The sequence below is a fragment of the Vicugna pacos genome, chromosome 3 (assembly GCF_048564905.1).
Source record: "Vicugna pacos chromosome 3, VicPac4, whole genome shotgun sequence".
Classification (NCBI taxonomy): Eukaryota; Metazoa; Chordata; class Mammalia; order Artiodactyla; family Camelidae; genus Vicugna; species Vicugna pacos.
In genome coordinates this window covers 5759409-5786030 of record NC_132989.1, presented here as the reverse complement: position 1 = coordinate 5786030, position 26622 = coordinate 5759409, and the positions used below count along the sequence as shown (strand labels likewise).

At 39.4% G+C, this 26622-nt stretch overlaps 1 pseudogene; it reads right to left on the bottom strand.

Moving 5' to 3' along the window:
* Positions 1-13474: 13474 nt before the first annotated feature.
* Positions 13475-14221, bottom strand: LOC140690962 (ubiquitin-conjugating enzyme E2 D2 pseudogene; annotated as a pseudogene).
* Positions 14222-26622: the final 12401 nt, after the last annotated feature.

Below are 26622 nucleotides of genomic sequence, written 5' to 3'. Positions count from 1 at the left end.
AAATGAAAGGTTCTACTGTATAGCACATGGAACTAGATTTAATATCTTGGTATTAGTCTATAATAAAAAAGAATATAGAAAGGAATTTATGTATGTTCATGTATGACTGAAACATTATGCTGTACACCAGAAATTGACACAGCATTGTAAACTGACTATACTTCAATTAAAAAGGGTAGGAAAACATTATTTTGTATATGAATAATAAATAATGACTGGAAAAGTGACATTTCAAAAACCTTGAATTCCAAACTAATTTTTCCCTATATATGTTCTCTGTAATCAGTGAGGACAAGTTATACAGTTAATTTTAAATATACTTGTGATGGGCAAGTACCTAAGTAAAACAAGTAAATTTTTGAAACATGGTAACTGGTTCAAAACTGTGTCCTCTATAGATAGATATTTATTTTCTTTGTCTTTTGGGAGCACATTAAAACAATGGCAATGATTTGCTTGTATGTTAAGGAATGCAAAATCAGCAGAACCATGAGAACAAAGAGACTGAGTAGGTAATTTAAGTCTTTTTGTTTTTCTACAATTGTCACAGAAAATATTTCTGCTTTATAGCTAGTAGCTTTGCTACCTGTCTGTGTGTTTTAGAGGCAAAAACAATGACTAATGGGTTTAAATCAAATCTGGTTTGCTTTTTCTTCTCTCTTTCCTTCTTCCATTAGAAATTTGAATAATGAAGTGAGGTCAGGAGGCTCTTTGATAAAACGCTGGCTTTTTACATTTCATAAAATGCTGGGTGTGATGGGCAAGTTCATGGCTAAGGACTATACTTTTAGTTGTCTTTCAGTCTTCACCAAAGTCTGTTCATGGATATGGATGATCGTCTGAACAAGCATCGGAGAACTTGAGGCTTTATGACAATATGTTTTCTTTCTGGGATACTGATGGCAGAGATATAAGTAAGATATTTTTATGGCTGAATTCACTCATCAAACTCAAGTCATATAAACTAGAGATTATAATAAGATATTTCTTAATAAATTAAGCAGAAATTCTATTTCATTTATTATCATCATTATTACTCATTTAGCTTTTCCCTCCTTGTAGTAAAACAAAATTTTATTTCCTTGTCTAATTACTAGGTAAAATGCAGCAGTGACTTTGTATTTAGTGGTTATTCCATATGGAAGTAAATCAGTAGTTAAATAAATTACATTCTTACCTTTAATTGTCAAAATAACACAGGAAAAATGAGACTGTCCTACTCTAGATCACAGGTAATGTGATTAAAATGCCTGTTAGACAGAGCAGATCAATTCTCCCACAATGGCACAGTTATCTGACGGGATGGCCTGCTGTCACCCACACTTTTCACCATTTTTTCCCTAAATGATAGCCATTCTGACATGTGTGAAGTAATATCTAGCTCTGGTTTTGATTTCCATTTTCCCAATGATTAGTGATGCTGAATAATTTTTTCATTTACTCTCTATGGAGAATCTAGGTTTTCTGACTATTTACCTGGGAAGGGGGTGACTTTAATAGAAGGCAATTATAGTTTTTCCTTTTCCCTCCCTCTCTGTACACCAAACATTATTTCTCTTTTGGAAACACTGCTAAATGTATGGTTAGATATCCTTACCTACCCCCAAAGTCTAGGGTATTCACTCTTTTCAAATTATATAGAATTCCACTAAAATGAGAATAAAAATACACCAATCACAAATTTAGTGAGCATTACTACAAAGAAATAGAAAGTAAGTTTACTAAACTTTTTGTGGTGAATAATTTACAATATATACATATATCAATCTTTATGTTGTGCACATGAAACTAATGTAATTTTATGGTAAATTACACCTTAAAATGTAGTAAACAGACAAGCAAAATCAGTTTAATTATAGAAGTCTACTGTAGGCCTCTCAGAAGAAAGGGTAAAGGTAAGTAAGATTTTCCTAATACAGACAGATATGTTGGCCTAGCAGCAAGATAAATATTGCTAAGGGACATGTCTAAATTCAGATATCTCCATAAAAGCAATGCATTGAACGAGTCCTATTTTTCCTTACTAGCAATTCCAATTTCCAGAAGATAGAGAGACTTAATAACCTGAAATTATTTTTTAACACAGAGGGACAAAATGATTGACAGTAAGGTAATCCCAGGATTAAGAAACTTGACATACTGTTCAGATTATTAAACTAAAACCTACAGGATGAGATATAAGAAAAAAATGAATGAAGTCTCCTGGACTTCAGGTTAAATATCTACATAAATCAACAGATGGAGCACATGTAGATTAATAATAGTCTGTGTGAGAAACCCAAACACTGTGTAAAAGAGCAAAGTGATTAAAATGCTGACAGGAGCACTAAAGTAGAGTTAGCAGCAGCAGCTACCGGAATTGGTAAAAACTCTGAGTCTAGGTCTTCTTACTTACTAAGTTCATAACTTTTTGTTTCACAGGAGTCAAAATTTTATTTTGTATTTATAGCTTCCTGCAGATTCTACTTAGAAACAAAATTTTCCATGGGAAAATATCTTGCTTAATGAGCTACTTGTAGGAAGTTCTTTCTGGATGAACAGATGTCAGCGTGAGCCAAGGCAATAGCGAAGGTAATCACAGTGGTCAGCTGAGACAAGGTTCCCACCCACCCACCCCTCCCCACTCCCCGGGTAAAGGAGGACAGTGCAAAGGAGAAAGAAAGGAGAGTGAAGCCAGAGAAAGGAGTTAGGAGCCAGGGACAAATTCTCTGGAGGAGAGGCAAGTGGGAAGTCCAAGGAAGTGACGAAATTATACCCAGGCTAGCAAATTTTTCATAATGCTTGTAATGATATTAACCTCTATAGGTAAGTGTGGTTTTTAATGACCTCTTTCATATATCAATAGTAAGATTATAAATTTGCTTGCCAAGTCTTAAAGGAAATTTCTTAGTGTACACACGTCAAGAATCTTAAAAATATTGATACATGTGATCCAATAATTTCATGTCTAAAAATTTATTCTAAATTCAACTATGGAAATAATCAGTGATATAGACAAAGTTTTGTATTTATATTATAGCATTATTTATATATTATTATTTATACATATAATATTTATATATTATTATTTATAGTCAACTGATTTTCCACAATAGTGGAAAAGTCAATTAAATGCACAAAGGACAGCCTTTTCAAAAAAATTTGGTTGGGACAATTACATACCAACACGTGAAAAATCACATATGTATATACATTTTAAATGAACATTCAACTAGAGTGGTTAAATAAACATATTGACTTAATAGAACACTTAAGTAGCTATTAAATTTTAATATTACATCAATCACTCCTATAGTGTTTATTATGTGTCAGCCACAGCTAGAAACTTGTACGTAGAAACTTATACTCATTTAAATCTCACATCTGTTGTATGAAGTAGTAACTGTCATTAAGCGCACTTCAGAAACACTGAGGTTAGGTTAGTACCCAAGGTCACAGGTGCACCTGGACTGTATGCAAATCCATGCCCCTTCCTCAGTGTCTTCCCTCTTTAACTGTTAGGAGACTAACTGGTGAACTGACTACCACACGGACACCAAATTCTCCTTTGCCTTAAACTTCACCCACGCCTCCAGGTCTTCAATAACACAAAGACAGCTCTAGAAAATACAGAGAACCCTGCTTCGTTCTTGAGAACCCAGGATTACTGAAGAATTTCTCTTAAATATAATGCGAGTTGGATCAAATTGCTCTCAAGATATCCAAACCTGTCAAATGCATCAGAGACATCTGAACGCATTGCTAATAAATTCCCCTCTGGAGGCAGCAAGATGGAATTATGGGCTATAAATAAAGGATGTTCTGCACAGACTTCTGGCAATGGTTAATTGGAAGAGCGCAAGGTGCATGAGCAGAGCACACTGCTTGAGATTGTGGTTTAACAGCCACTGGTACTTAACACATCGGAAAGCAGACTGCCTGGCCGGATGGCCTTTGGGATTCTAATGCTGGATTTACAAAGTTAAAAGCAAAATACCAGTGAGGCAGGGTTACATGGATTTTTTTCAGCTGCCTGGGGGATGAAGCTCTGCATAGTCAGAGAGAAAGCTAAATACTGAAATCTGACCTCCACCTTAGTGGGTCCAGTATCTGTAAAAAAAAAGTATCAGGTAATAAAATGCACTTTCTAGGATGCTCACTTCTCTGGCCACAGACTCACTCCTCCACCTGTTAATCTACTTTGGTATAAACAACCTCCCAGTTCACAACCTAGAAAGACAATGTGGGCACTTGAATAGAGAATAAGGGAAGCCGAATCCAAGAGAATAATTGCATCTTTGTGAGAAATGCTGGGGGAGTAAAGACTTCTTTCTTGCATAGAATGAGTTTCCAGAAATAAGTAAAACCAATTTGCAGTTGATGAAAATATTCTGGAAAATACATGAAGAAAATAACACTTGATAAGCATAGAAAAGACATTTTTTAATGATTGTGAGACAATGTTAGCTAATACTGTATGGTAGCATTTGTGTTTCCCATGCCAGGCAGGGCTCTACCAGACTTACATGGACAGCTGCACTGCCCCTCCAGTGCATCGGGCAGCAGTGTCACCCCCGTTATCAATTAGGAAAATGAAGCGAGGAAGTTGAGTCCTTTGTTTAACTCGGCACGGCTCTGAATGGCAAACCGCGTGTGACAGACCCAGGGATCCATCTGCACGTCCTGCTCGAACTGCTTTTCCCTTGCACCTTCTCAACTTACTGCCTCAACTTTCACTGTTCAGAGGCAAACTTCATGAATTTTCCAACTCCACTGCCTCAGATCTGGACTTCCTTTCCACCATTCCAAGGATGGACCACATCACTAACAGTCGTCATACTGCAGCATCCAGTGAAGTCTTTCTGTTTGTTTGTTTTTGTTAACGGACCTGCCAGCAGAGCAGCAATTAAAGTGTGGATTGCTCTCTACTTTTTTTTTTAATTGTGAACACTTAAAACATGAGCTGTCCTGTCTGAACAAAATTTCAAGTATACACTGTAATATTATTAAATACAAGCACTATGTTTTACAACAGATCCTTAGAACTTCTTCGTCTTGCATAATTGAAACTTTATAGTCTTAAAAAAAAACCCCACCCATTTTCATCTCCCTCCAGCCTTTGGACACCACCATTTTACACTCTGCTTCTATGAATTTGACTACATTAGGTGTCTCATATGTGTGGAATCATACATTACTTGTCATTCCATAACTGGCTTATTTTACTCAGTGTAATGTCCTCCAGGTTCATCCTGGTTGCTGTACATGGCAGGATTTCCTTCTTTCCAAAGGCCGAGCAATATTGCGATGAAAGTATGTACCACATTTTCTGTATTCATTCATCTGTGAATGGGCGTTTAGGTTGCTTTCATATCTTGGCTATTGCAAATAATTATGCAATGAACATGGGAATGAAAATATCCTTTTGGGACTCCTGGCTCCAATTATTTAGCCTATATACCGAGAAGTGCGATTGCTGGGTCATATAGTAATTCTGTTTTTAATATTTTGAGGATCATAGTGTTTTCCATAACAGCCAGGCCATTCTACACTCTCATCAACAGTGTACAAGGTTTCCAGTTTCTCCACAGCCTCTCCAACACTTTTCTTCTGTTCTTTTGATAACAGCCACCCTAACGAGTATGAAGAGCTATCTCATTGTCTTCATCTGCATTTCCCTGATGGTTAGTGATGCTGAGCACATTTTCTTACACCTGTTGGCCATGTGTATGTCCTCTTTGGAAAAATGTCTATTCAAGATTTTGCTCATTTTTAACTGGGTTATTTGTTTTTGCTATTGAGTTGTAGGAGTTTCTTATATATTTTGGATATAAACACCTTATCGAATGTAAGTTTGGCAAGTAGATCCTCCCATTCTCTTAGGTTGTCTTTTCATTTTATTGATTCTTTGTGCAGAAGCTTTTAGTTTGATACAGTTTCACTTGTGTATTTGGGGGTGTGTTTCCTGTGTGTTTGGTGTCATATGCCGGGAATATTTGCCAAGGCCAGTGTCAAAAAGTTTCTCCTCTATGTTTTGTTCCAGAAGGTTTATAGTTTCAGGTCTTGCATTTAAGTCTTTAATCTATTTTACGATGATTTTTACTTACAGTGTAAGATAAGGTCCCAGATTCATTCTCTGAATGTGGATATTCAGTTTTCCCACCACCCTTTGTTGAAGGGACTATGCTTCCCCCCCTTGTGTGTTCTTTCTCCCTTGTTGAAGATCAGTTGATTACGTAGATGTAGGTTTATTGAGAGTCTGTTTTGTTCCATTGATTCATATGGCTATCTTTAAACCAGTAATATAGTTTTGATTACTGTAGTTTTGTAATATATTTAGAAATTAGGAAATATGATGTCTCCAACTTTGTTCTTTCTTAATATTTCTTCAGCTGTTAAGGATTTTTTTCTAGTTCTGTAAGCATTTTTGACTGTCTTCATGTAAAAGATATTATGAATTTGATGGGAATAGCACTGAATCTGCAGATTGCTTTGGGTATTATGAACATTTTAACACACTAAGTCTTCCAATATATGAATATACATTTCTATTTATTTCTGTCTTCTTTTGTTTCTTTCTTCAACATGTTGCAGTTTTCATGGTACGAATCTTTCATCTCCTTGGGTCTAATCCCAAGTATTTTATTGTCTTTGATGTTAGTGTGAACAGGATTGTTTCTTTAATTTCCTTCTCAGATAGTTCACTGTGTGTCTAGCAATCTATTTTTGCATATTGATTTGAAATCTTACAATTTTATTGAATTTGTTTATTAGTTCTAACATTTTTTTATGGGGCCTTATGGTTTTCTACATACAAGACCATTTTGTCTGCAAACAGGTATATATTTACTCCTTTTCCAATTTGGAATTCTATTTCTTTTTTTCTTTTTTTTTTCTAATTGCTTTGGCTAGAATTTCCAGCATCTTGTTGCACAGAAGTGGTGAGAGGGAGCATCTGTAACTTGCTTTTGATCATGAGACAGTCTTTAATTTTTCTTCATTGAGTCTGACGTTGGCTTCGGGCTTGTCTTCTATTTCCTTTACCACATTGAGACACATGCCTTGTATCCCTAGTTTGTTAAGCGTTCTTATCATAAAAGAGAGTTGAATTTTGGCAAATGCTTTTTTCTGCATCTGTTGGGAAAATCATGGGGTTTTTCTCTCTTATTCTGTTAATGTGGTGTATCACATTTCTGACTGTATTTGTTGAACCATACCTACATTCAAGGGGGATAAACCCCATTTGATTATGGTGTATAAGCCTGTTGACCTCGATGGGTTATTATTTTGTTGATAAACTTTGCATGTATGTTCATCAGGAATATTGACCTATAACATTCTTCTCTTGTAACACCTTTGCCTGGCTTTGGTATGTGGGTAACCCTGACCTGGTAAAATAGTTTGGAACTATTCTTTCTCCTTCAGTTTACTGCAGGAGTTTGAGAAGGAGTGGCAGTAATTCTTTTTTTTAAAATGCTGGCTAGAATTAACCAGTGAAGACATGTGGTCCTGGGACTTTCTGTTTTTGGAGGCTTTTGATTACTGATTAAATCTCTGTACCAGTAATTAGTCTGTTTAAATTTTATATTTTGTCAGTATTCAGCCTTTGTAGGTTGTATATTTCTAGGAATTAATCCATTACTTTAAGGCTATGTAAGTTTTTGGTTTATACTTGTTCATAGTATTCTCTTTTGATCCCTTTTTATTTCTGTGATATCAGTTGTAGTCTGCTTTTATTTATTTGAGTCTTCTCTATTTTTTCTTAGTCTAACTTACATCTGTCAATTTTGTTTATTTTTCAGAAAACCAACTCTTATTTTGATTTTTTGAAATATCTTTCTATGCTTTGTTTATTTTTGCTCAAAGTTGTATTATTTTCTTTCTTAATTTTGGGCTTAGGTTATTCTTCTAATTCAATTAGGTGTAAACTTAGGTGGTTTATTTGAGGTCTTTCTTCATTTCTGATGTAGGTGTTTATCAATATAATGTTCCCTCTGAGTAATGCCTCTGAAGGATCCCATAAGTTTTGGTATGTTGCATTTTCATTTTCATTTATGCTGATATTTTCTGATTTCCCTTTTGAACTTTTCTTGGCTCCAATGTTTGGCAAGGAACATGATGCTTAATGTTCACATATTTGTGAATTTCTCAGTTTTCCTTTTGTTGTAGATTTCTAGTTTCACTTCTCTGTGGTCAGAAAATATACTTACAATAGCAAGATTTCAATCTTTTAAAATGTTTGTGACCTAACATGTGATCTTTCCTGGAGAAAGTTCTCTTTGTTTTGTAGAAGAATGTGTATTCTATTGTTTTGGGGTGGGATGCGCTATATATGTCTGATAGGTCCATTTGGTGTATATAGCATTATTTGAGTGCACTATTTCATTACTAATTTTCTATCTGGATGTTCTATTCATTATTGACAGCGGGTTGTCTCTTACTATCATTATATTGGTGTTCATTTCATCCCTTCAGCTCTATCAATGTTTGCCTTGTGTTTCTAGGTACTCTAATGTCAATTGTCCTGGACTGAATCTTCTTTCATTTTACAATGTCCTACTCTGTCTCTTCTGATAGATTCTGACATACATTCTATTTTGCCTGATGTAAGTAATGCCAGTCCTGCTCTCTTTGGTTATTTGTTATATTCTTTTCCATTCAGCCTCTTTATTAATTTGATTAAGGAGTTCAGTGTATATGCTTTTTTACATATCTTTTCTTTGTGATTACCATGAGGCTTACATAAGGATCTTATAACAATCTATATACCCTTTATCTTTTAACTTTTATACTAAAATTAAAAGGAGTCTACACACCAATGTTACAATCTGTACTTGTCTGTATATTTACCTTTATCAGTGAATTTTCTGATTTCATACTATGCTTTCTTTTTGCTGTTTATCAACTTTAAGCACTCCCTTTAGTATTTCTTTAAAGCAGTTCTAGTGGTAATGAACTCCCTCCGCTTTTGTTCATCTAAAAAAGTATTTTCTTCTCTTTTATTTTTGGTGTACAGCTTTGCCAGGTATAGCATTCTTGTTTCATAATTTTTCCCCCAGTACTTTGAACATACTATTTCAATCTCTCTGGCCTGCAAGCTTTCTGCTAAGAAATGCATTGATCACCTTACGAGGACTTCCTCCTACATGGTGGGTGATTTTTCTCTGAGTGATTTCAAAATTCACCCTGTCTTTGACTTTTGACAATTTGGTTATCATTTCTCAGCATAGACACCTTCTGTTTCATTTATGGGCTACTTTGAACTTCAGGCATCTGGGATCTACCTCCTTCCCAAGACCTGGGAAGTTTAGGGGCACTGCTTTTTTAAGCTTTCTGCAACTTTTTCTCTTTTCCCCTTATGGGACTCCCACACTCTGTGTGTTGTTCATTTGAGGTGTCTCATCTTCAGCTTCCTTTACTCTTTCATTCTTTTTTTTTTTCATTTTGCTTCTTTAAATAATTTCAAATGACTTGTGTTGAAGTTCACCAATTCCTTCTTTGCTCTGATCAAATCTGATTCTGAAGCTCTCTATTGAATTTTTAGTTGTATTCTCCAGCTCCAAAATGTATTTACTTCCATTCTTTCTCTCACTCTCTTTCTTTTTTTTCTTTTTTAATGCCTTCTTTCTCTTTTTTGATATTCACATTTTTAATGTATCATTTCCCTGATTTTGTTTAGTTGTGTATACATGTTATTTTGTAACTCATAAAAGCATCTTTAAGATGTAGCTTCTTGAAGATGATTATTTTGAATTATTTTTCAGGAAATTCATAAATCTCCATTTCTTTAGTCTTGGTCGCTAGAGATTTGTTTTCTAGTTGGGTCATATTTCTTTATTCTCCATGTTTCTCCCAGTTTTACATTTGTGTCTGCATGCTTGTAGAAACAGATGCCTCCCCTAGCCTTTACACACTGGCTTTCACAGGGACAGGGCCTCACCAGCAGCCAGCTGGAGAGTCTCAGGCTTTTTCAAGGATGTGCACATCCCCCTTCTCTCTCTGTCCTGGGCTGTGCACCTTCTTCCGTTTGTGCACAGCTGCACTGGCCATAGTAAGCTGCCACCACTTTTCCTGCGGCCAGTGTGCTGAAAGGCCAAGGGTGTTGGGTGCAGGCTCCACTCTCTTTCTCCTGAGGGAGAAACCATGGGTCAAGCTGCGCCCTCTTGGTGCTGTACTGTGCCTGCTTGGGGGAGGGACTTCTGGGGTGAAGTGAAGTTGTGTCCTTGCCTGTTTCACCTGGCTGTCACTAGCTCTGTGCTCATCGCCACGCTACAACTTACTGACTTGGATGTGGAGGTCTCATAAAGCTATTTTCACCCATGTGCTATTACTAAATCAGTGTTGCTACTGGGGGACAAGAGTTGGGACTTCCCACTCTGCCAGCTCTCTGAAGTCACTCCCCATACCCTAGTGTTTTTGAACACTCCATCTTGACTTCCTAACGTCACTGTCTTACCTCTTCTATTGCTCCCATCAGTGCCCTCAGATCGGTGTCTCAGTGCCTCTTACTTCATGTTCACTTTCATTGCTGGCATTCCTCCAGACCTCATGCTAAAAGCACTTTTCTTCTATTCAAGTTCCCTCCTTGGGTGATACTGCTATATCCTAGGAAGTCACCTAAGATGCATATAATAATTGGGACAAAATTAAGAATATACTATTATAATAGTGGCTTCTCTTCTGAGTATATTTTGTTGTCATGTATTTTGAAAATATTGTATTTATCTTATATATTTGTTCACTAAATATGAAAGTAATGTATTATTGGTGGAAGTATCTTTATAGGTTGAAGGAAATTTTGATCCGATTGTGTTCCTGATCACATGCTAATTGAGAAATAAATGTTATTCGGTAATGTAGAGTTAAGATCGTATTCAAATGGCCATTAAAGTTATAAAGGAAATGAAGTATGAAGTCAGAGTTAGCTTTGAAAAGTTGAACTAGTAATTTTAGTAATAATGCCTAACTTTAAAATACTCCAATTTAATACATGAAGAAACAAGTACAAAATTAAATTAACTTCATCATTTTATAAACTTTGCTAAATTTTCAAAGTTCAAATATAAATCTCTCACAAGATTTACACTTAACAGTATCAAGCCAATGTCTCTGGTAAATTGTTTTTATTGCATTTTTAAAAATGCAGAATACAATAAAGAAAAACCCCTCACCAGACTCCTTCTGGAAAACAAGGAAACATTCAACAATAACAGCAAGCTTCAAAGCCACTTAATTAAAATCTTCAGCTTTATGAAATAAGCAGATAAGCCAAACATTACTCAGGTTTGTAAAGGGACCATTAAAGGAATATTGTGGTATTTTCAGAGTAGATATTAAGCTTTTCATAAAACAGTATTGAAAGAGCGATTTCATAAATAGCTTTTTTCCCCAAAGTTGATTACTGGTATGGTAAACAGGGCATTATTATGTGCCAGGTGCTCTTCTAGGTACTGGAGCTAGAATAATTAACAAAGCAGATCAAAATGGTCCCTTCCATGGGTTTTCATTCTGCTAGAAGAACATAACAAGTACATACACATTTATTATTATTGTTATTATTATTGTTGTTATTATTATTATTACAATATACAGCAGGTTAATTGGTGACAGGGAAAAAAGCAAAAAAGAGGATGGAGAGTGCTTGAGTGGGGACACAGGGTTTATTATTAAATAATGTGGTCAGGAAGTGTCTAACTGCACAGTTCAGCAAGGTGGCTGTAAGACAGCAAAAGAGTAAGAGAGGGAATAGTGAGATGGGAGATGAAGTCAGAGATGGAAGGAGACCAGGCCATGCAGGTCCTCATCAGGCATTTTAAGGGCTCCTATTATGGTGATCTAGGCAGTCACTAAGTGGAAGGTTTTAGCAGAGTGACATATCTGATTCACATTTAAACAGAATCACTCTCGCTGCCACTGGAAGAAAAGGCAGAGGTGGAGTGATTAATTAGGAGACCATGTCCAGTAAACCAGCTAAAGATGCTAAAGATGATGAAATGACACCGAGATGGTAGTGATGGAAGTAGTGAGCAGCAGATTTTAATTCTATTTTGTTTGCAGGGGCAACAGGATTTTCTGAGGGATTCAGTTTAGACGTAAGACAGGAGAGAAGTCAAAGATAAATGTAAGTTTTTTGCCTGGACCAAGGAGAAGAATAGACTGAGAATAAGGGGGGGGGGTGGTAAGGAATATAGGTGTTTGATTTGGGACATGTTGAATTGAAATGCTGATGAGAATTCCAGGAAACATATCAAGTTGGACATGAGATACGAAAGTTTAGAGAAAATATGTCTGGAGATTAATATTTGGGCATTTTCTTCATGCACACTCTTTTTAGAGCTGTGAAAATGTGACTTAGAGAATGTTTGAGGTTGGAAAAATCCCAGAAATAATTAAATCATATCCAAACTCATTATATTAGAGATAAAATTAATAATATCCAGTTAGGATCAGAGACTATGAAACATCTAAAACTTTGGATCAGCCTACAAGCCCTTAGGGATGTATTTATTACATTTCCCAAAGGCAAGAAAATAGAAATATTTCAGGAGTTGTTAATGAGATGATGACTTTATAATGATATTTTCTAATAAAAACTAGTACCAGAGGGAACTTCATAATGACTTTTAAAATTTGAATATACATTTACTTTCTACTTTAAATAGATCCGGATTTGTCTCTTCAACATGTTTCATTTACTCTTTTTTATATATGTAATGACTGTAGTAATCAGTTTACTACACAGATTAATCATTCTTGAACGTAAAAGCTCCAGAGAAGCAAATGGGTCTTTAAATATATGCAAGTATTTCCATCAAATGAATTTTCACCCTTACATCCAGATAGACCTAAGCAGTTAAAAACATAAGAAAAATAAGAGCTTTTAGCTATGTATTAACTGAGAAACCACATACAAACCAAAGACTATGGAAGAGAGAAAGAGGGGCTGAAGGATGAAGGGTGGGGAGATGTAAAAGAGTTGGGATCGAAGCCCATCACACTTCATATACTCATAGCTCCAATCCATTTAAATATTGACCAGTTAAACAGACCTTAAAACACAGGATGTGGGTAGAGTTTAATCTGGTTTGTCATAACTTTCACCTAAGACATAAGTCCTTGGAATAAAATGAATAAAGAAACAGCTTTGTGTTCTCCTTGCTTTTTAAAACTGTTTTGAGTTTAATAGGGTTCCACTTAAAAAACCACCTCCTACAGGTCAGTGGAGCTTTCCTTCCCCTTTCAAGCGCACACCATACCCACCACCCCTCACCTTGCCGTTATCCAAATTGAAGTCAATAAGGAAAGCTTTTAATCTCGCACCGAGGTTATGCCTGGAGAACTGGCTTGTCGCACACACACTTCTCCGCTGGGAGGCAATGTTGGTGCAGAAGTACAGGAGTTCTAGTTTGTTGTCCCAAGTATGTGCAACACGCAGCACTGCTGTATCAGGTAAACATGTGCACAGGGGAAGATGAGGTGTGGGCACATAGAACGCTGTCAGATGGAAATCAAAAGTACTTTCTCTTTCAGAGTTCCCCTATTTTTATTTGTAGAGGTTATCCTATAATTTCTTTTATTACATCACATACTTTAATTACATCACATACACATCGTCCATTCCCGAGCTATTCTGCTGTATTTTTCTCTCTGTTTTGTAGATCCTCCCAGCAGTCTCAGGCACTAAAGGATCATCTGGATTGGGGTCACACCGCAGAGAACAGATGGACAAGAGTACTTTTGAAATAGTGCTGGAGACCACTATGACTGCAGAATATCAGGACAACTGTTGCCATGACTGTTGGTATTTGGACGGTAAATTCTTGTTGTAAATGCACCCTTAGGTAGTTTGAAGGGGTAACCTGTTGGGAAATGAGATGTCAAGAAAAATACTCCACCCTGATCAGGACGGTCGTTTGGCCCCATTATTGTAGCTTGCCAATGGACCGTATCACTTCCAGCGGGACCTGCTGAACACTGTGCTGGGGGCTCCCATGCCTGGTCATTCACTTCAACTTGGATTCTCTTCAGAACCATCCTGGGAGGCGGGCGGCGGCCCCGGGCGAGGACGGGGGCAGGGGAGGGACGGGGAGCGGGCGAGGGGGCACGAGGCCGCCTTGGTGATCGCGGATCGGCGAGAGAAAATGGGGAGATCGGGAGAGCGGGTCTAGGGGGACTGACTGAGGCCGGGGCCCACGTGGTGCCTGAGCCTGCCGCAGCGGTCGCCGCGTCACCCGGCGGCGGCCCCCGTGTGCGGTGCCGCCCGAGCCGCGGCCCGAGCCGCCGCCCGAGTCGCCGAGGCGCCGCCCGAGCCGCCGCCGCTGCCCGAGCCGCCGCCGCCGCCTGAGCCGCCCGAGCCGCTGCCGCCGCCGCCCGAGCCGCCGCCGCCGCCCGAGCCCCCCGAGCTGCTGCCGCCGCCGCCCGAGCCTCCCGAGCCCCCCGAGCCGCCGCCGCCGCCGCCCGAGCCATCGCCGCCGCCAGAGCCCCCCGAGCCGCCGCCGCCCCAGTCCCCCGAGCTGCTGCCGCCGCCGCCCGAGCCCCCCGAATCCCCCGAGCTGCTGCTGCCGCCGCCCGAGCCGCCCGAGCTGCTGCCGCCGCCGCCCGAGCCCCCCGAGCCGCCGCCGCCGCCGCCCGAGCCGCCGCCGCCGCCTGAGCCGCCCGAGCCGCTGCCGCCGCCGCCCGAGCCGCCGCCGCCGCCGCCCGAGCCCCCTGAGCCGCCGCCCGGCCCCCGAGCCCCCCGAGCTGCTGCCGCCGCCGCCCGAGCCTCCTGAGCCCCCCGAGCCGCCGCCGCCGCCGCCCGAGCCGCCGCCGCCCCAGTCCCCCGAGCTGCTGCCGCCGCCGCCCGAGCCGCCGCCGCCCGAGCCCCCCGAGCTGCTGCCGCCGCCGCCCGAGCCTCCCGAGCCCCCCGAGCCGCCGCCGCCCGAGCCATCGCCGCCGCCAGAGCCCCCCGAGCCGCCGCCCGAGCCGCCGCCGCCCGAGCCCCCCGAGCTGCTGCCGCCGCCGCCCGAGCCTCCCGAGCCCCCCGAGCCGCCGCCGCCGCCCGAGCCATCGCCGCCGCCAGAGCCCCCCGAGCCGCCGCCCGAGCCGCCGCCGCCCCAGTCCCCCGAGCCGCTGCCGCCCGAGCCCCCCGAGCCCCCCGAGCTGCTGCTGCCGCCGCCCGAGCCGCCGCCGCCCCAGTCCCCCGAGCTGCTGCCGCCGCTGCCCGAGCCGCCCGAGCTGCTGCCGCCGGCGCCTGAGCCCCCCGAGCCGCCGCCGCCCGAGCCGCTGCCGCCGCCGCCCGAGCCCCCGGAGTCCCCCGAGCTGCTGCTGCCGCCGCCCGAGCCGCCCAAGCTGCTGCCGCCGCCGCCCGAGCCCCCCGAGCTGCTGCCGCCGCCGGCCGAGCCGCCCGAGCTGCTGCCGCCGCCGCCCGAGCCCCCCGAGCCGCCGCCGCCGCCCGAGCCGCTGCCGCCGCCGCCCGAGCCGCCGCCGCCGCCGCCCGAGCCCCCCGAGCCGCCGCCGCCGCCGCTCGAGCTGCTGCCGCCGCCGCCCGAGCCGCCCGAGCCGCCGCCCAAGCCGCCGCCGCCCCAGTCCCCCGAGCCGCTGCCGCCGCCGCCCGAGCCGCCCGAGCTGCTGCCGCCGCCGCCCAAGCCCCCCGAGCCGCCGCCGCCCGAGCCGCCGCCGCCCGAGCCCCCCGAGCCCCCCGAGCCGCCGCCGCCGCCCGAGCCGCCGCCCAAGCCGCCTCCGCCTCCAGAGCCCCCTGAGCTGCCGCCCGAGCCGCCGCCGCCCCAGTCCCCAGAGCCGCTGCCGCCGCCGCCCGAGCCGCCCGAGCCGCCGCCGCCGCCGCCGCCGCCGCCGCCCGAGCCGCCGCCGTCCCAGCCGCCCGAGCCGCCGCCGCCGCCGCTTCCTCCGGGGCCTCCGCGCCGCCCGGCCGCCGGGGGTCCCCCTGCCGGGCAGCAAGCGCCAGGCCCGGGGCTCCGCGGCGCCTCGCGGTCGCACAGCCAGAGGGACTGCCTGCTGCAGGTGGGCGCTGTTTCTTTCACTTTGAATCCTTGTTTTGGCCCAGGGGGAAAATAACGATTTGAAATGTCAAGTTTTGTTTTCACTCAACAATGAGACCTGAAATCTGAGTCACGCCTCCTATTCAAGTCATTTCAGTCTCTTAGCCAGCGATATCACAGACCTCCGCTTCCTGCTGTTTTAGTCACACACCCTCTTGACAATCAGGCTTTCAAGGTAAACCCAGCTGATCCCATCATAAACCTGCCCTTTTGAGCGAACAGCACTTCACTTAAAATAAAACAGAGCCAACTGGCTGGGGAGTAACGTGGAGGATTAAGTGGTAAGGGTGCTTGGGAGCCAAGCTTTGCTAAACATCGTGGACTTTGTTAAGGACATGAACCATTTATGCACAGATGGTGGGGAGCGTATGTTACAGATGGAAAGGCCAATACTTAAAAATAAAACACAATAAAACAAAAAAATTATAATGGGTTTTTTCTAAAATTTGCATAAATTTTACATAAAGAAGCTAGCTGTCTTTAAAATGCATCACTTTTGAAAGGCTACATGATGGAGCCCTGAATCTCTCCCTGCCTTCCTCCCTCCTCTAAACATACTGCAAAAACCATTGACATGTGCTACTCCTGACAGCATCTGAAATGTGCCCTTAACGTGAAGTGTATCAATATTTTAAGGCTTTATTTATATTGTTACTCCTCTGCGAAGACCTACTGACCTTATTCCAATCAAAATGTCTTTGTTTTCTGCACTTTTATAGTTCAGTTATCTCTACCCTCTGCAGCATGTTTAATATTTATTATACATTTGGCCTTGGGGGTTAAAAGGCTAGTACTCTGCAAGGTTTATACTTTGCACTGTTGCTGGGTCAGTTTGAGTAACGAATAAATGAGAAATTTAACATTGTATCTGAACCTAACATCCCTAAATTTTATGTTTAATTTATGTTAAATTTGTGTTTAAGTATGCTTAAATAACTGAAATTTTTCTCACTGATTTAAGGGAAAAAATTCAAAGACAAATTCTTATATGGATGTATTTCATTAACTGGTTAGCTTTTACAGTAATTTTTAAAAAGTATCAAAATTTTTAATGTTGCCTGTACAATACCATGTTACATTTATGCAACAGTAAATGAAAATATCGAAGTAACCTTATTTATTTATGAGAGTAAAGGTTTAATGAGACCGAAAGGTATTTTTGTAAGTCAAAGATTGTAATGCTTCACATTTTAGTTCTGTTTTCAGGAAAGTTACTGCTTTTCTGGTTGAGTTTTGCTTTATATGACATATATTATTTAAAAGGAGACATCCCTTATTATAGGTGAATAATCAGGAAAACTTTAAGTAAACCATTATGTAAACATGTTTATAGTGACTGATAGAATGGCTGAAAAGTATAAAGGGAAGGATGGATTAAATTCATGACAACTGGAAAATTGAATAAATGGTACATGAGATCACTATCTAGTATTTCTTACACTTGCATATGAATCTACAATTATCTATAAGTAAAAAGATTAATTAAAGTATTTTCACACTGAATATAGCATCTTATTTAAAAATGCATTATGGCTAAGAATACAAGTAGAATCTAGCAGCAAAGAAAATTATTGATGTAATTGGTCACATTAGCAGAGTCATGAAACAAAATCACAAGATCATCAATCTTATTCAATGCAGGAAAAAGATATTTAATAAAATCCCACAAACTCTGAGTATAAAACGCCAGAACATTAAGAATGAAAGGGAGATTTCTAAATCTGATAGTGGTTATTTACTAACAACCAACAGCACACATCATTTTTAATGTTGAACACATTATAAACATTTTCTTTAAAAATCCATAGCAAGAGAAGGGAAGATGCAATGACAGCATCTATTCAATGTGCAGAGGGGCTCCACCATAAAAGTGTGATGAGGAAAAAAAAAAAAAGAAAGAAAAGAAAAGAACAAATGAAGTTGTGATTTTCTATTCAGTCCTTGCCAGTATTTTTCATCTCAGGAGATACACAGAAATTGCTCAAAGATTCAGATCAATGTCTTGCCACAACTGTAACCTATTTGTGACACAGCAGGGTTCCACTGCAAATAGTGGGGAGCCGTGTACCATACAGTAAATCCACACAGAAAAGGACAATCTTTTGGAAGAAAGCCTTCATCAAGTTTGCTGAATAAAATGTCAACATAAAAACAGATACATTTCAATGCATTTTTAACAATGTGTAAAGAAATTTGCAGAACATCTGTAGTGATAATTATAAAATTGTCTTTACACAGCAAATCCAGGATTTACATAAATGTAGAAGTAGAGATGGATGTACTAGTATCTTATAAAAATCATTTCTCCCCACAATCAATCTGCAAATGTAATCAATTTCTACTAAAAACTGATAAATTTGGTACTCAAAGGCAGAGACAAGGATAGCCAAGACAATGTTGTATCAAATAAGAAGGGAGAGTTTATCAGATATTGAGAGTTATATATAACTATAGTAATTATAATATATATATTTAAATCTTAAATTAAATAAATTAAATAAAATTAAATTATTAAATAAAATTAAATATATATATAAATCTATAGTAATTAAGAGGGTAAGGTATTTTGTGGTTAGATGGTTAAAGACATATGGACCAATGGAACAGCAAGAGAGCCCAGATATAAACACACAGACTTACAGTCAATTAATTTTTGACAAATGAGGTAAGAATATACAATGGAGTAAAGACAGTCTCTTCAGCTAGTGGTGTTGGGAAAACAGGACAGCAGCGTGTATATCAATGAAGTTAGAACACTTCCTCACACCATACACAAAAATAAACTTAAAATGGCTTAAAGACTTAAACATAAGAAAAGACACTACACACCTCCTAGAAGAAAACATAGGTAAACCATTCTCTGACATAAATCTTAGCAAAGTTCTTCTATGGCAGTCTACCCAGGCAATAGAAATAAAAGCCAAAATAAACAAATGAGACCTAACTAAACTTAAAAGCTTTTGCACAGCAGAGGAAACCATAAGCAAAACAAAAGGACAACCTATGGAATGGGAGAAAATATTTGCAGCTGATGCAACTGACAAAGGCTTAATTTCCAGAATATATATACAGTGTATACGACTCAATAACAAAACATCAAGATACAGAAGCAACTTAAATGTCTATCAACAGATGATTGGATAAAGAAGATGCATTGTATATATACATGGAGTACTACACTGCCAGAAAAAATAATAAAATAATGCCATTTCCAGCAACATGAATGGACCTAGAGATTATTATATTAAATGAAGTAAGTCAGACAGACAAAGGCAAATGTCATGATATTGCTTATATGTGAAATCTAAAAAAAAAATGATACAAGTGAACTTATTTACAAACCAGAAATAGTGTCACAGACACAGAAAACAAACTTATGGTTACCAAAGGGGAAAGGCATGGGGAGGATAAATTAGGAGTTTGGAATTAACATATACACACTACCATATATAAAATAGATAAACAGCAAGGTCATACTGTATAGCAGAGGGAACTATATTCGGTATCTATGATGGAAAATAATCTAAAAAATAATATATATGTGTGTAACTGAATCACTTTGCTGCACACCTGAAACTAACACAACATTGTAAATCAACTATATTTTAATAACAAAAGAAAGAAAGGTACAAACTATTCTGTATAAAATGAGCTGTAAATTAAAATTCTCTTGTTTGTCAAGAGATGTGCCCTGAGACCCAAAGAAATGACTTGAACTTTGCAAAGACATCCAGGAATATGAGTTCCTGACTCCTGCTCAGTTACAGCCAGGAACAGCCTGGCAAGACCAACACAGACGTCACGGAGGAAGCTGTTAAATTTGCTTGCTTGGAGAACTCACCATAATTTCCTCAGAAATGCCTCACTGAGATTTTTTTCTGTTATGTGACACAATTCACTCTCAAATACTTCTCTTTTGTAATGGAAAATCTACATTCTTTTCATTATAAGCCCAATAAGAATTGTTAATTATTTTATTTTATTTTTGTTTTCTTTTGGGCAATCAGATGGCAATCTTTCTCATAGGACTGACAGCTCTGCTGACACAGAGACCCTAAATCTCCTGTTCCCCATGTATCCCTGTTACCAGTGCCTGGGACACACATGACAGGAACTGAACTCAGTGAATATTAATTGAATGAATGGCTGGATGGCTGGCAGTGTCTATATACACAGTGATAGTTTGATTTTTCTTAATGATTATAATTAAAGTATAATTGAAGCAGGTATTCATTTTTTTATTTTCTTAAAATGAAAACATGTGTTGTCTTCTTAAATGTATAATTTGCCCACTTGTCAGAATTCCCTGTTTATGGTGAAATAGGAGAGAACAAAGCTGAATCCATTTTAGACCTGTGCCTTTAGCTCTAGCCCTGTGCTCTGTGTCCAGTGCTGACTCACCCAGGTTCTGCCCCTTTTGTAAAACAAATGTTGCCTAGAGCCTGAAATAGATGGGGCAGCCCATTGTCAAGGCTGCCCTATTTAAGAGTATAACATTTTCCTGTTCATATAAAGATTAAAAAGTTGCAGAATAGAAAATAACATGTTGTTGGAAGTTTGCAGGGACAGCATGATCTGACCCACATGGAAGGCTGCAGAACAAAGGATTCTGACACCAAGAAGTTTGCAACAACCAACCACAGCCCCTCCCCTTTTTAGTAAAAAAAAGGAGCCTGAATTCTGCCTTGGGGAAGATGGTTCTCCAAGACATTTTTAGTCTGCTATCTTCTCGGTCTGCCCACTTTCCAAATAGTTATTATTCCTTGCCCCGACACCTAGTCTCTCAACTTACTGGCCTGTTATGTGGTGAGCAGAGCAATTTTGGATTTTGTATCAATTGGACCTGCAATCTCAGTTGTTCCTCAGAGTGTGTTATGAAACACTGGGGGCCTACTCTGTATCTAAGTATGCATACCTTACTAATGATGGTCAGGTTCCTCAGTCCCAACTCAGGCCTGTTCACTTAGATTACCAGATTTGAATTATATCGGCTTTCAGAATTCTCAATTCTGAAAAAATTCTGAAGTTTAAGAACTTCATTTTTTTTTCAATTTGCCTATAATAAAGTTTTTTGTGACTTCATGCTGATATGAATTACTGTTTGGAATTATTTCTAAAAATTCATACAAGAATACTTATGTTCCTTACTATTAAGAATATTAAATATAAGTCTAAGTTTAATGATGAAATCTGAAGTTAATCCTCAAATCAGTTCCTGAAACTTTTTCCTCTTACTCATAGGATCAGAAAACATTTTTAGTAATTAATCTAAGTTACAGGGAATAAGTAACAATAACAATAGTAATTATAGGCTTTAAAAATACCCACCAAAGGATGGTTCTATGGTTAAAGTTCCTCTGTCTGGATCTGAAGTTTAATGAATGCAGCTTTATTTGACAGCCACTAACTCTATGCATATCACTGAAAATTGCTATTCGAGCCCTTTTCTTTAGACACATTCCCATTGTACAGCAGAGGCACTGTTCTTCAATACATTCTTCATATAGCCTTTTAATTAATTTCAGATCCTGCTTTTAAAGTTTATCCTGAATAACTCTTTCTACAGCAAATGTTGGCTTTATACATTTGAAATGCAATATCTATTTTTGATTTTATTCCATTCTTTTAATGGAGGTACTGGGGCTTGAACCCAGGACCTCGCACATCCTAGACATGTGCTCTGTACCAAGTCATACCTCCACTGCTCCTTTTGACTTTGATGGGTCTCAGAAGCAAGTCATTTAGTTTAAGGATTATTTAATTGATATATTTTATTTTTCCTCCTCCACAAGAAAAGAGATTATATAAAAAGAACATACACAGCTGGGATTTATTTTGCCACAATCACTCTCAAGAAGAGAACAGAAGGCTGTCAGCTTGGTGGAATGGGCATTTGGGGAGGGGCTGGAATGTAACCCCTGTCAGATGCAAAAATCTACCTGACTTTGAGCAACTTATGAAGTATTTCTAATTCTTTTTTTTTTCTTTTGGTCTATAAAAAGGAAAATACTCTCACTTACTTAGTAGCATCATAGTAAGATTTGAAGGAGATAATTTAAGAAACATATAATATCAGACTGCTTCCAGTATTAGCACTTTACATGCAATAAAGAAAATCTTTCCATGCTATAAAGAACATACCCTCTCTGCTTCTCTGCCTACTGGGGAAAATATTCCGGTAGGCAGTCAATCTTAGGTCTCTTATGTTAGGAGTTTCTCCTTTAGCCAAGATCAATATTGCAGCATAATTATTATTATTTGCAATTCTAAAATGTTCAGCTGTAGAGCCTATTTGATCATGTTTCCCAATCTCCTTACTTCATAGCAAAGTAACAAAGTATAAGGTATTAAAGTATTTAAACTATTTGATTACATGTATGCTGAGATGCCAGAAGCAGGCCCGATATATGTATCCTGTGTGAAACATATATATATATATATATCCTCCTTTTTCTCAATAATGTATTCCACTATCTCTCCCTTCCCTGTTTTCCCTGGCTTGTGGCCTGTCTACACCTAAGCTTTATCTTGCTCTTACTATTAACATACAAATAGGTTGTGCATGTCACTTATCTGTCTATTAAGCTGACCAAGGACCTCAAACATAGATTCTGCTTTAGCAATTGAAAATGAATCTAGTACCTGCCAACCGAGTAATTTAAAAGTGAAGTAAATTTTTATTGTCAATGTTTTGATAATTATTTGTATTCAAGATTATTTGGCTTCTCCTAATCTAAGAACCCAAGGGTCTGTTACCCCCTGTCCACCATGTTGAATATTCCTCATAACCCTTTGGACTACATGAAAATAATCACTTTTACTAATCCTGTATATTAACCACATGAAAAATATCTAAGGCTTCTTTCCATTAGCCCATAGTTTAAATTTATTATGGATGTGCAATAATAGTCATCTATCAAAACTGAAGTTCCTCATAAGTGCATAAAGAGGAGAGAGAAAATATCATAAATGTAATTGAATCATTTTTCTCACACTATAAAATTCAACTTGTCTGCTAATTTTATTTTTTAACTTGCTAAGATTTTAATCCTTTTTACATTTAATGGTTTCCTTCTGGTTAGGGGTTCAAGATTCACTTAAAGTTAGTTTTAATAAAAAAAAAGTTTATCCAACAGCAAAGTCATGCTTTCAACAGATTAAAATTATAAAATTATGAGTTGATGAGTGGTTTGTTAAGATACAATTTTAAGAAAAGCAATAAACTGAAAAACTATCATTTTCAAATCTTCACCTTCAGATAGAAATACCATGTCACTCTTTCATATTTGTCCATCTCTGAAATCTTTCAATTCATCTCCGTATTCTACCCATATTCTGTGAAGTGTATTTTTAAAAGACAATTTTTAACAAGTTAACCTATCTTTTGATTGTTTAAAGGCCCAAACTATTTGTTAGTATAATTTTATGATATAATTAGACAAAAATTTTCACATCAAAATCTCCCAATTAACTTCCAATATCAATAAGATTTACGATTCCTATACCCATAATTTTGTGGAAATAAAAGTTTGGGCTCAAAGCTATAGAATTTAAACATTTTCACATAGTGTCACCAACATAGTTTTAACCCCCAACTGTTTTAAGTCAGTCATTAAGCTATTTTTCTTGTAGAGCCAAGAAGTTAACTGATCCAGTTAATCACCTGATGTATCACTCAAATACCAAATTTATAGTTCCTCTTTTATTAAAAATGTGTTAATACAATACACAGAATATCGATACTGAGAGATAAACACATGGCAGCATTTCAGAAAAACAATAAAAATCAGTAGATAGTGTGTTTAAAAGACATTAACTTCAAAGAGAAAATTGTCAGAATGAAAAGAATTTCCTAAGTCTGAAGCTTTGAACAATATATATACATGTTTTTAAATGCTTTGATTTAAAGAGGTACCATCCCCTGTTTTCATGACTTTGATTCATTGCTGTGTAGACAGAGTTAAACTCAAGATAATACTGAGAGGTGTGTTAACTGTTAACTTTGAGGTGATTAGTGGCAACACAAGATATCAAGTATCTAAGAGTTGAAGAACTATTAACTTGGGAGAAAGCCAAAAAAGCTAGAGGAAACTATAAGTCACACCAACAAAAGGCAATGAAAAACCAAGATGCTGCTTTTGATTGAATTTTGATTTATACCTTGAATCCATGCTGAATTGTCAAAAGACATTTGAACATAGTGTTCACGTGGTCTAAATCAAAACTTAATCATGAAATAGAATAAAAAACTGATCTATCATTATGGCAAAAATCAAAACATAACATAGGAAACATAGTAAACAAGTTGTATATATTTTTGAATACAGCAAAATTTAAGAACTTTTAGTTCTTGCAAGATTTAAAGGTTTGAGAAATTTAAACTTTAGGAGAAAAGGCCAGACAGAATAAAGGCATGCTAACAGTGATGGGTGCAGCTCTCATATGATCTAGTCATTGAGACCCTACCATGATCCTGACAGTGTCTAAGGCATTATGTAACCCCTCTCAATCCTCACAGCACACTCATTAGATACGTGTTTGCTTCATTCTTCAAATTTTTTATAAATCGTATGGATTTTGTAAACTGAAATTCAGAAATATTAAATTTTTTTATGATTACTCAAAAGTAAGTATTTCATCACAATTCAAATCAGTAACAGGGTTATTAATCAGTCTAATTTCAATATCACTGTGTCTCAGGGAATAGGGAGGCCCGAGGAAAGGGACAGAGGTGGGGGAACAGCAGGGGGCAGCGCTCAGACCACACACGGCATTTATTGATTAAGTTCATCATCTTACATGGATTCGGTTTATGGTGGCCCCAAACAAGCACAGTAGTAATATCAAAGATCACTGGTCACAAGTCACCATAAAAATATAATAATGATGGAAAAGTTTTAAATATGGTGAAAGTTACCAAAATGGAACACAGAGACACAAAGTGAGAAAATGCTTTTGGAAAAATGGTACCTATAGACTTGCTCAATGCAGGGTTGCCACAAAAATTCAATTTGTAAGAAGAAAGACAGAAAATATCTGTGCATTGCAATAAACCAAGCACAACAAAACAAGACATGCCTTTATGAAACATGAGGAAGTTATGGAACATTTTGCTAAGGAAACAGCAGGTGAGTTGAATTTGGAACACTGTGTCAGTAGTCCAGCTTCCTGACGACAGGGAGGGGAAGAAGAGAAGAGCACTTCGGGAAGGGGAGACAGCACACCAAGGCCCATATTAAAGCAAACGGCACATCCAGTGTGCCCGGGGTGTGGAGCCTGTGAGCGGGCACGGCAGACAGAAGCTCACAGAGACACAGCGAGTCGGACTGTGATGACGGGCTCCTCAGCAGAGGCGCTACCGGCATACTGGGCAGCTCTCTGCTGTTCGTGACAGTTTTGGAGGAGGATGCTTGCCATCACTGGTCCTCATCGATTAAATCCCAGTAGCAAGCCCCAGTCCTTGCAACAGGTCAAACCCACCTCCTCTCCAACACTGCCCGTACTTTTCCAGAAGCGTCTGATGAGAGTTGCAGTCTCACACACACACACACACACACACACACACACCCCCACACCCTGTGACACTGAGGGCCATTATAGGCTGCTAAGGAACTTGGACAACCTTCAACGGAAAATGAGGATCGATGACTAATATGACCACATAAGACACCATACACTAACATCATACTACATGATTGTACCGTGCTTTATAATAATTGAAAGCAGAATTCATTTATGTGATAAGTTGTTTACATTGTAAGGGAAAAACAGAAATCATCCTTAACGTGAGAAAAGTTGTATTAAGATTCATTGAGAATCTAGTTACAGAATGTGCTGGTTTCAGGCTATGACAGCTCACGTGCCGTGAAACTGCATCAGGGCACATCTTTGTTTTATTAACTCAAGGCAAATGTGGCAGGCTATTTTATCCACCTACACACATATCTACATACATGTACACATACTCACACAGACACACACACTGCTTTATAAAGCCTTCCCAGATACAGTTTTGAAAAGTATAATTTTAATTCTTGAAATTATTGCAAATGTTCTTAACAATGTGGTAACTGCAGATGCAATGTTTTCAGTCACTACGTTATGAAAACCGGTAACAACTTAAGCCCTGATGAAAATCATGGTGAAAACCAAATCAGCCTGTGTTTCACAGCCAAATTATTTCCTGCAGTAAAGCTGAGTCCACAGCATATGATTCCCTTCAATGTTAGTACGGAACCCACCTCAATGTCCATCACATTTTGTGAAGCTGTGTACAATTTTTAAGCTGTGTTATCAGTGATGGAACTATGATTACATCATGTAAGCAGGGTGGAAGATCTGCACTTCTCTTCTTTTCTTAAATATCCTGGGAGTGAGGCTTTTTTTTCCCCCAGGATATCTGGAGAAAAGCAGGTTTGTTTCAGTGCTGTTCCTGCCATTCTGTCCTTTCTATTCCTCATTAGCTTTTGATTGGAAATCATACAGTGTATTACCTGGAAGCAATAGAGCTTGACTTGCAAATTAGAAACAGCAGATCTGATTACATGTTAGGTTTGCGAATTTCATTCTCACCTTAGGAAACTAACACCCACATCCGTCTGCACCAGGT